This window comes from Dermochelys coriacea, chromosome 5, assembly GCF_009764565.3.
Source record: "Dermochelys coriacea isolate rDerCor1 chromosome 5, rDerCor1.pri.v4, whole genome shotgun sequence".
Classification (NCBI taxonomy): domain Eukaryota; kingdom Metazoa; phylum Chordata; order Testudines; family Dermochelyidae; genus Dermochelys; species Dermochelys coriacea.
In genome coordinates, this window is record NC_050072.1 from 126,591,105 (window position 1) to 126,603,283 (window position 12,179).

At 41.9% G+C, this 12,179-nt stretch overlaps 1 protein-coding gene across 4 annotated transcripts in view; it reads right to left on the minus strand.

Moving 5' to 3' along the window:
• Positions 1–12,179, minus strand: part of ZCCHC7 (zinc finger CCHC-type containing 7) — a 168,430-nt gene that overhangs the window by 43,056 nt on the left and 113,195 nt on the right. The gene's annotated exons all lie outside the window — the stretch shown is intronic.

A 12,179-nucleotide genomic window follows, 5' to 3' on the forward strand; every position in this document is an offset into this window, starting at 1 on the left:
TCCCTTTCCCCCCGTCCCGGGATTCCCAACCCCTATCCAATGCCCCCTGCTCCCTGACTCCTGACTGCCCCCCACCCCAAACCTCCACCCCATCCAACCATCCCCTGTTCCCTGACTGTTCCCCGGGCCCTCCTGCCCCTTATCCACCCCCCTCCCTATGCCCCCTTACCCAGCTGCTCAGAGCGGCAGGACAGGCTTATTGGAAAGCTTGGGAGGGGGCGGGTGCAAGCCGTGCTGCCCATGCAGTAGCATAACTACAGGGGAGGGAGGACAGCGGGGGAGGGGTCGGGGGCTCAGGGGCTGGGCAGAACGGTACCATAGGCCGGATGTGGCCCACCTCTGCCTTCTATTGTACCTCTCAGAATAATACAGAAGAGTCTCTTATTTCTTATCTTTCCTTACTTCCATATCTTGTCTCACTCTCTACTACCTCTGAGTGTCATTACTGTATCACTCACCTCTTTCTACACACATCAAGACTAGATGCTTTCCTAAAAGATATGCTCTAATTCAAACAGGAATTAATTCAGGGGACATCGTATGGCCTGTGTTGGCAGGAGATCAGACAAGACCGTATGGCAGGAGATCAGACAAGACTGTCACTGAGGTCCCCTTTTGGCCCTATAATCTATGAATTTATATTATTTAGGTCCTTCCCAAGTACTCTTCTCCACTGTCATAAACAACCACATCCTAAGTGTATCATCATGGTGTTTCGCCCTCTGGTTGTGATCTTGTAGAAGTAGAGCAATGGGATAGTGCTACATTTATGTCAGATTAGTTTCAATTTTAATTATTTTACCAACCTCTCTTATTCTACCCCAAGCTTTCATAGTGTGCATCAGAACATTTTAGAACATATTTGATAATCAAATATGTTATAGCAATACATTTATGACATCAGAGATAACGTTCTTTGTTTCAGAGGGATTATACTTTTGCCATAACAATTCATTCTAGAGTAAAAACTGACAAAAATCTTTCATCCAGGAAGGAACATTTAAAAAAAAATTATGTCAGTGTTTTAATGCATGAGATTAAAAAAAATGTTTCCCAGTTTGTGGCTATTTTGAACTCTCAAAATGAGTTTAATTAAAATATACCTGAATATTCAACTCAGTAGCTACCTTTCATAAAGATTTTAACTACTGTTTAGTACCCATAGTTGTATATACCAGCATAAATTTATGATATTTGGGAATGGATCCAATATTATTAGCAATTTACCATAGAACTACAACACTGTACACAAGATACACACAAACTCCCATTAGCAGTAACATGACTTTTGGGCATATGTATCAAGTACAGAAAAGACCCTATTTATTTTAAACAAATGTCTTAGCTATCCATTAAAGAAAAAGAGGGGGAAGTTGCGTACTGAACTTTGGATGTAAATAATGATAAAAGGTTGGTGTGCTAACTGAGAAAAGTAAGTACCTTCAAACCTGGAGCCAAATTCTGTCTTCAGATGTGTATGTATGACTCCTCCTGAAACCAAAGATAACCCCAAGCCCTAACCAGTTATAACCTGGAGTTCTTACCTGAAGCTCATCTACCCATCCGAGATCAGCGTGATTTATGCTTTTCTACATGTTGCTGATTTGCTTCACAGCAGCCTTATTTAATCATACTTCTCTATATTCAACATATATTGTGGTATACCACATTAACTGGGCAACCATAAAACTTTATGCTAAATTACAGGATAGTGGTTCAGGATAGTGACTGTATCAGCTCATTTCCTCTATCCAATTATTTTCACTCTCTGTAAGGTCCTTTTAAACTGTAAAGAGCAAGGAGCTTGAATTAAATTAGATAGTTGTTTAGATGAACAAAATATGTGCAAGAAAAAACTCTCACATTTTGAATTCTTTGTAAATTGTTCCCCCAACCACCAATGAAGACTTTAAAATCTATTTCATCACTTTGTTACTGTGAGATTTTGCATGGCAAGGTTGAGTGAAACCATGCGTACAGACATTTATACCCAAATGTTACAATTCCATCAGATAACACACTGTTGAGATCTGTAGCAACATTCCACCTCAAGCTGCTAGTGTCTACAACGATTATAGAATAAAAGAGCAAAGGAGTGAATTTTAGTGGGATTATTTGGCAGCCTGTGCATTTTACCCACATTCATTGTTGTGCCAATGTTACACGGAGTCCCTAAAATATTAATTGAGAGTTGCTGAGAAAGTACGGTGATGCTAGAGTGTCTCAAAGAAAAGATCACCAGAATTTTTTTAACATGGGCAAAACAATGTATTTTCCCCTAGCCTCATTCTAGGGATCCATTTTGGCTAACATTTTCCAAAAAATATTCAGCCTAAGCTCGACATGTGGCATGGAAAATTTCAGCCCAAATGACTGAAGTTTGGCAAAGCTATAAGCAACTGAAAAAAGGGTCTTGTAATGGGAAGTGTCAGGCAAACCTTAATAATAGGGAGCGCTACCAGGTCCAACTATAATTCTCTTGTGTATACAGGAAGGGACTATTAGCCTTTTTAGCTACAGCATTGCAACAGGAATCCATGTTCAGCTGGTTAGCCACCCTGCTCCTTAAGTCTCTTTTGTCGAGCGTACACTGTGAATTGCAGGGAGTTATTACATTGTTACTGCACCGAGCTTTCACTGTTTATTTCTGGTAAGCATGTCCACTATATGAAACAAACTTATTTTTCTATTCCAGCATTGAGCACCTGTAATGCCGACAGACCCTAGTTGTCGTCGGGCAGAATGGAACCTCAGTGCATGAGCCTCTACCGCATGAGCTAAAAGCCAACTGGCTGTTGGCTACAGCTGCAACCCCTCCCTCCGTCTCTCCTCAGTGCCACTAGATGGGACAGAACACCATATCCAGGAGGTGAGTGGGTTACACAGTCACTAATTTTTTTGTATGTGCATGATGTGATTATGTTGCACTGAGTTAATTTTTAACTCAAGTCAACTTTTTATTCACTATTTCTATTGTGACAACTGTTTTGTCGTAGAATATATATTTAGAAGCCCAATACATAACTCTGTTTCTAAATTACCACCAGAACTTAGTCTTCTAGTGATATGTTCTTAAGTACATTCTGCTTTTGTATGGCTTTGTAATTAGGGCTGAGAGATACACACATGACACTGCACTCCTTATGCTGTATACTTTTGCATCATGGTGTGGTTGTCTTGACGTTTATGTGCAAACAAGTCTAGTCTTGGTCATTTGTTTAGACTTGTATATTGTCTGTGTGTCTTGGGTTATAGGTCTAATTAAATGACCCCTCCCCTGGTTTGCTAACACTTTCACTTCAGAAGGACAATTTTCAATACACTTACAAATATCCTCTATTCTTTGAAAGATCAAATCCTTTTCTTGCAACTTTCTGCTTTGACCCTTTATACCACTAATAATTTGGCCTCCAAATAGTTCACCTGTTAATTGTCCAAATTCACGACTTAGCTTTATTACACTGATCTGTAATATAATGGTCAGTGGTTTCACCTGGCCACTAGTTGCCCCTACTCTACTTGTGCTACATTGATGACATTTTCATCATCTGGACCCATAGAAAAGAAGGTTTCAGAGTAGCAGCCGTGTTAGTCTGTATTCTCAAAAAGAAAAGGAGTACTTGTGGCACCTGAGAGACTAACAAATTTATTAGAGCATAAGCTTTCGTGAGCTACAGCTCACTTCATCGGATGCATTTGGTGGAAAAAACAGAGGAGAGATTTATATACACACACACAGAGAACATGAAACAATGGGTTTATCATACACACTGTAAGGAGAGTGATCACTTAAGATAAGCCATCACCAGCAGTGGGGGGGGGGGGGGGGGAAGGAGGAAACCTTTCATGGTGACAAGCAAGGTAGGCTATTTCCAGCAGTTAACAAGAATATCTGAGGAACAGTGGGGGGTGGGATGGGGTGGGGGGGAGAAATAACATGGGGAAATAGTTTTACTTTGTGTAATGACTCATCCATTCCCAGTCTCTATTCAAGCCTAAGTTAATTGTATCCAGTTTGCAAATTAATTCCAATTCAGCAGTCTCTCGTTGGAGTCTGTTTTTGAAGTTTTTTTGTTCAAGGATAGCCACTCTTAGGCCTGTAATCGAGTGACCAGAGAGACTGAAGTGTTCTCCAACTGGTTTTTGAATGTTATAATTCTTGACGTCTGATTTGTGTCCATTCCTTCTTTTACGTAGAGACTGTCCAGTTTGACCAATGTACATGGCAGAGGGGCATTGCTGGCACATGATGGCATATATCACATTGGTAGATGAGCAGGTGAACGAGCCTCTGATAGTGTGACTGATGTGATTAGGCTCTATGATGGTGTCCCCTGAATAGATATGTGGACACAGTTGGCAATGGGCTTTGTTGCAAGGATAGGTTCCTGGGTTAGTGGTTCTGTTGTGTGGTGTGTGGTTGCTGGTGAGTATTTGCTTCAGATTGGGGGGCTGTCTGTAAGCTAGTACTGGCCTGTCTTCCAAGATCTATGAGTGATTGGTCGTCCTTCAGGATAGGTTGTAGATCCTTGATGATGCGTTGGAGAGGTTTTAGTTGGGGGCTGAAGGTGATGGCTAGTGGAGTTCTGTTATTTTCTTTGTTGGGCCTGTCCTGTAGTAGGTGACTTCTGGGTACACATCTGGCTCTGTCAATCTGTTTCTTCACTTCAGCAGGTGAGTATTGTAGTTGTGGGAATGCATGATAGAGATCTTGTAGGTGTTTGATGGACATCATACCGAAAGGACTGAAGTTAAAAAATCCATTACAATCTACACAGCACACAGACTATGCTGACAGCTTGTGCCACACACTCTCAAAGAAACTGCGGAACCACCTGATCAACATCCTCTACAGCAAACAGGGAAAGATTAAGAATGAGCTCTCAAAACTGGATACTCTCATAAAGAACCAACCTTCCGCACAAACTTCCTCGTGGCTGGACTTTACAAAAACTAGACAAGCCATTTACAGCACATACTTTGCTTCTCTACAAAAGAAAAAGGACACTAAACTATCTAAACTACTACATGCCACAAGGGGCCACAACAGTGGTTCCCGTAACTCACCCAGCAATATTGTTAATCTATCCAACTATACTCTTAGCCCAGCAGAAGAATCTGTCCTATCTCGGGGCCTCTCCTTTTGCCCCTCCACCCCCACGAACATGATACTGTTCTGTGGTGACCTAGAATCCTATTTTCGATGTCTCCGACTCAAGGAATATTTCCAACACACCTCTGACCAACATATTAACCCACTGAGACCTTCCTACCAACACTACAAAAAGAAGGATTCTGGGTGGATTCCTCCTGAAGGTCGAAACAGCAGCTTGGACTTCTACATAGAGCGCTTCCGCCGACGTGCACGAGCTGAAATTGTGGAAAAGCAGCATCGCTTGCCCCATAACCTCAGCCATGCAGAACACAATGCCATCCACAGCCTCAGAAACAACTCTGACATCATAATCAAAAAGGCTGACAAAGAAGGTGCTGTTATCACCATGAATAGATTCATAGATTCAATGATACTAAGGTCAGAAGGGACCACTCTGATCATCTAGTCCGACCTCCTGCACAGCGCAGGCCACAGAATGTCACCCACCACTCCTATGAAAAACCTCACCCATGTCTGAGCTATTGAAGTCCTCAAATCATGGTTCAAACTTCAAGGAGCAGAGAAGCCTCCCTCCAGTCAACCATGCCCCATGCTACAGAGGAAGGCAAAAAACCTCCAGGGCCTCTCCAATCTGCCCTGGAGGAAAACTCCCTCCCGACCCCAACATGGCAATCAGCCAAACCCTGAGCACATGGGCAAGATTCACCAGCCAGATACCCAGGAAAGAATTTTCTATAGTAAATCAGATCCCATCCATCTAATATCCCATCTCAGGGGATTTGGCCTATTTACCCTGAATATTTAAAGATAAATTACTTACCAAATCCCATTATCCCATCATACCATCTCCTCCATAAACTTATCGAGTAGAATCTTAAAACCAGATAGATCTTTTGCCCCCACTGCTTCCCTTGGAAGGTTATTCCAAAACTTCACTCCTCTGATGGTTAAAAACCTTCGTCTGATTTCAAGTCTAAACTTCCTGGTGGCCAGTTTATACCCATTTGTTCTTGTGTCCACATTGGTGCTGAGCTGAAATAATTCCTCTCCCTCTCCTATATTTATCCCTCTGATATATTTATAGAGAGCAATCATATCTCCCCTCAACCTTCTTTTAGTTAGGCTAAACAAGCCAAGCTCCTTAAGTCTCCTTTCATAAGACAAGTTTTCCATTCCTCGGATCATCCTAGTAGCCCTTCTCTGTACCTGCTCCAGTTTGAATTCATCCTTTTTAAACATGGGAGACCAGAACTGCACACAGTATTCTAGGTGAGGTCTCACCAGTGCCTTGTATAACGGTACTAAAACCTCCTTATCCCTACTGGAAATGCCTCTCCTGATGCATCCCAAAACCGCATTAGCTTTTTTCACAGCCGTATCACATTGGCAGCTCATAGTCATCCTATGATCAACCAATACTTCAAGGTCCTTCTCCTCTTCCGTTACTTCTAATTGATGCGTCCCCAACTTATAACTAAAATTCTTGTTATTAATCCCTAAATGCATAACCTTACACTTCTCACTATTAAATTTCATCCTATTACTATTACTCCAGTTTACAAGGTCATCCAGATCCTCCTGTATAATATCCCGATCCGTCTCCGAATTGGCAATACCTCCCAGCTTTGTATCATCTGCAAACTTTATTAGCACACTCCCACTTTTTGTGCCAAGGTCAGTAACAAAAAGATTAAATAAGATTGGTCCCAAAACCGATCCCTGAGGAACTCCACTGGTAACCTCCCTCCAACCTGACAGTTCGCCTTTCAGTAGGACCCGTTGCAGTCTCCCCTTTAACCAATTCCTTATCCACCTTCTGATGTTCATATTGATCCCCATCTTCTCCAATTTAACTAATAATTCCCCATGTGGCACGGTATCAAATGCCTTACTGAAATCTAGGTAAATTAGATCCACAATAGGTCGGAGTATGAACAAGAGGCTACTAGGCAGCTCTCCAACACCACTTTCTACAAGCCATTACCCTCTGATCCCACCGAGAGTTACCAAAAGAAACTACAGCATTTGCTCAAGAAACTCCCTGAAAAAGCACAAGAACAAATCCGCACAGACACACCCCTAGAACCCCGACCTGGGGTATTCTATCTGCTACCCAAGATCCATAAACCTGGAAATCCTGGACGCCCCATCATCTCGGGCACTGGCACCCTGACAGCAGGATTGTCTGGCTATGTAGACTCCCTCCTCAGGCCCTATGTTACCAGCACTCCCATCTATCTTCGAGACACCACTGACTTCCTGAGGAAACTACAGTCCATTGGTGATCTTCCTAAAAACACCATGCTAGCCACTATGGATGTAGAAGCCTCTACACCAACATTTCACACAAAGATGGACTACAAGCCGTCAGGAACAGTATCCCCGATACTGTCACGGCTAACCTGGTGGCTGAACTTTGTGACTTTGTCCTCACCCATAACTATTTCACATTTGAGGACAACGTATACCTTCAAATCAGCGGCAATGCGATGGGTACCCGCATGGCCCCACAGTATGCCAACATTTTTATGGATGACTTAGAACAACGCTTTCTCAGCTCTCGTCTCCTAATGCGCCTACTCTACTTGCGCTACATTGATGACATCTTCATCATCTGGACCCATGGAAAAGAAGCCTTTGAGGAATTCCACCAGGATTTCAACAAATTTCCATCCCACCATCAACCTCAGCCTGGACCAGTCCACACAAGAGATCCACTTCCTGGACACTACGGTGCTAATAAGCGTTGATCACATAAACACCACCCTATATGGGAAACCTACTGACCGCTACTCCTACCTACATGCCTCTAGCTTTCATCCAGATCATACCACACGATCCATTGTCTACAGTCAAGCTCTACGATATAACCGCATTTGCTCCAACCCCTCAGACAGAGACAAACACCTACAAGATCTCTATCATGCATTCCTACAACTACAATACCCACCTGCTGAAGTGAAGAAATAGATTGACAGAGCCAGAAGAGTACCCAGAAGTCACCTACTACAGGACAAGTCCAACCAAGAAAATAACAGAACGCCACTAGCTATCACCTTTAGCCCCCAACTAAAACCTCTCCAACGCAACATCAAGGATCTACAACCTATCCTGAAGGACGACCCATCACTCTCACAGATCTTGGGAGACAGGCCAGTCCTTGCTTACAGACAGCCCCCCAATCTGAAGCAAATACTCACCAGCAACCACACACCACACAACAGAACCACTAACCCAGGAACCTATCCTTGCAACAAAGCCCGTTGCCAACTCTGTCCACATATCTATTCAGGGGACACCATCATAGGGCCTAATCACATCAGCCACACTATCAGAGGCTCGTTCACCTGCGCATCTACCAATGTGATATATGCCATCATGTGCCAGCAATGCCCCTTTTCCATGTACATTGGCCAAACTGGACAGTCTCTACGTAAAAGAATGAATGGACACAAATCAGACGTCAAGAATTATAACATTCAAAAACCAGTTGGAGAACACTTCAATCTCTCTGGTCACTCGATTACAGACCTAAGAGTGGCTATCCTTCAACAAAAAAACTTCAAAAACAGACTCCAACGAGAGACTGCTGAATTGGAATTAATTTGCAAACTGGATACAATTAACTTAGGCTTGAATAGAGACTGGGAATGGATGAGTCATTACACAAAGTAAACTATTTCCCCATGTTATTTCTCCCCCCCACCCCATCCCACCCCCCACTGTTCCTCAGATATTCTTGTTAACTGCTGGAAATAGCCTACCTTGCTTGTCACCATGAAAGGTTTTCCTCCTTCCCCCCCCCCCCCCCGCTGCTGGTGATGGCTTATCTTAAGTGATCACTCTCCTTACAGTGTGTATAATAAACCCATTGTTTCATGTTCTCTGTGTGTGTATATCAATCTCCCCTCTGTATTTTCCACCAAATGCATCCGATGAAGTGCGCTGTAGCTCACGAAAGCTTATGCTCTAATAAATTTCTTAGTCTCTCAGGTGCCACAAGTACTCATTTTCTTTTTTCATAGAAAAGAAGTCCTTGAGGAATTTCACCAAGATTTCAACAATTTCCATCCCACCATCAACCCCAGCCTGAACCAGTCCACACAAGAGATCCACTTTCTGGACACTACAGTGCTAATAAGCGATGGTCACATAAACACCACCCTATATCGGAAACCTACTGACCACTATACTTACCTACATGCCTCCAGCTTTCATCCAGACCACACCACACAATCCATTGTCTACAGTCAAGCTCTACGATACAATCACATTTGCTCCAACCCCTCAGACAGACACAAACACCTACAAGATCTCTATCAAGCGTTCTCACAACTACAATACCCACCTGCGGAAGTGAAGAAACAGATTGACAGAGCCAGAAGAGTTCCCAGAAGTTACCTACTATAGGACAGGCCCAACAAAGAAAATAACAGAACGCCACTAGCCATCACCTTCAGCCCCCAACTAAAATTTCTCCAATGGATCATCAAGGATCTACAACCTACCCTGAAGGACGACCCATCACTCTCACAGATCTTGGGAGACAGGCCAGTCCTTGCTTACAGACAGCCCCCCAACCTGAAGCACATACTCACCAGCAACTACACACCGCACAACAAAAACATTAACCCAGGAACCTATCCTTGCAACAAAGCCCGTTGCCAACTGTGTCCACATATCTATTCAGGGAACACCATCATAGGGCCTAATCACACCAGCCACACTATCAGAGGGCTCATTCACCTGCGCATCTACCAATGTGATATATGCCATCATGTGCCAGCAATGCCCCTCTGCCAAGTACATTGGCCAAACTGGATAATCTCTACGTAAAAGAATAAATGGACACAAATCAGACGTCAAGAATTATAACATTCAAAAACCAGTCAGAGAACACTTCAATCTCTCTGGTCACTCGATTACAGACTTAAAAGTGGCAATTCTTCAACAAGAAAATTTCAAAAACAGACTCCAACGAGAGACTGCTGAATTGGAATTAATTTGCAAACTGGACACCATTAAATTAGGCTTGAATAAAGACTGGGAGTGTATGTGTCATTACACAAAGTAAAACTATTTCCCCATGTTTATTTCCCCCCCACTCCCCCCCACTGTTCCTCTCACTTTCTTGTCAACTGCTGGAAATGGCCCACCTTGATTATCACTTCAAAAGTATTATCACTCTCCTGCTGGTAATAGCTCACCTCAGCTGATCGTTCTCGTTACAGTGTGTATGGTAACACCCATTGTTTCATGTTCTCTGTGTATATATAATCTCTCCACTGTATTTTCCACTGTATGCATCCAATGAAGTGAGCTGTAGCTCACGAAACCTTTGCTCAAATAAATTTGTTAGTCTCTAAAGGTGCCACAAGTACTCCTTTTCTTTTTGCGGATACAGACAGGCTGCTACTCTGAAACCTGTACAGAAAATGTGCCTTTGCCCAAGTGGCATTCTTGACTGGATCCTCAGTATTCTTGTAACTTTTGAATTGCTCTGTATAGCAGTTTGCATCTCACGATGTGCTCCCACAAACTTATTCATTTCTTTGACTCTTGATACTTGATGTTGGATAATGATTTGCCTGCTAATATATACAGACTGAATGCTTTCACTTATTAAAAAAATGTAAACTAATTATCGATCCCACAAATACACTTTTATTTAAGGTTGTATATCCTCAAAAATATGCACAAAATACCATTGTGTACATGTTTTTATTGAGGGTTTTTTTTTCCAATCAACAAAGTATGTGGAAAAAACTCCACTGCTTTGCTCCCTGACCTGGAACCTGATGCTGACAAATACCTGGTAGGGTGATAAAATGAACAGTACATCTTTTACAAGAATCTCTTTATCTGGACTGTGACTATGTTGAAGAACGGGGGCATTTTCATATGCTCATTTGATAAGAGAAATCTGCAAGGTCAAAGGGGAATGGCTTGAGATACTTTGGTTACAGAAAAAGGGTGGTTAAGATTTCAGAAATCATGTTTTATGAGGTGAGGTATGGAGTTCAATATTTGTTCTACGTATCTTTTCTCTCTCTATCTTGTGACATGGAGGCAACATGGTAAAATGGATATTCATCGATTCCAAGGCCTAAAAGGAGCTTTGTCCGACCTTCTGTATAACACAGGCCAGAAAACTTCCCCAAATAAGTCCCAGAGCAGATCTTTTAGAAAAACATCCCATCTTGATTTTAAAATGGTCAGTTATAGAAAATACACCACAACCCTTGGTAAGTTGTTCCAACAGTTAATTACTGTCAAAAATGTATGCCTTATTTTCAGTCTGAATTTGTCTGGTTTTACTTCAAACCACTGGATCATGCTATACCTTTCTCTGTTAGACTGAATTATTAAATTAAATATTATTATTAAATATTATTATATTATTAAATATTCCCAATATAGGTACTTATAGACTGTAATCACTCCTTAACCTTCGCTTTGTTAAGATAGAAGGAAGGGGTTGATTGGCAATGCTGATCAGACTGTACACCCCAACTGGTACGAGTAGTGTTGATCTACACAGCAACAGTGCAATTCTGAATGACACTGATGAAAATGACGGACACTGAAAGATGGATTTAGTATAGCTCTTACTAATATATTGTAAGGATTAAGATAAAGATATCAATAGATTTCAGAAATATTTCTCTCCTTATACTATACTGTTAATTTGATAGTTGAATGATACAAGACAGAATGACTGTTCAGTCTCTACAATTTTTCTCTCACACCACGTACAGTATGCTTGTCTGGGGAGGATCACGTAATTCACCTTGTTTGTCACCATCTTCCCTCTTTCACGTTTCATATAAAAGTTAACAGGTGACTGTGGCAGAAATTCAAAACTGCACACAATAACTGATTATATATCTGCAATTGAAAAGCATGAAAAGTGTAAGCTGAGTCATTCAAATAAACTGTTTCTAAACATCTTCCTTTAACTTTACTATTTTACTGTTCGATAACATTTCTATTTAGCTGTAGTTACATGGGAAAAACCTGTATTATGTCCTTTTACCTGGCTCAGGTATACTTGTCATATGAA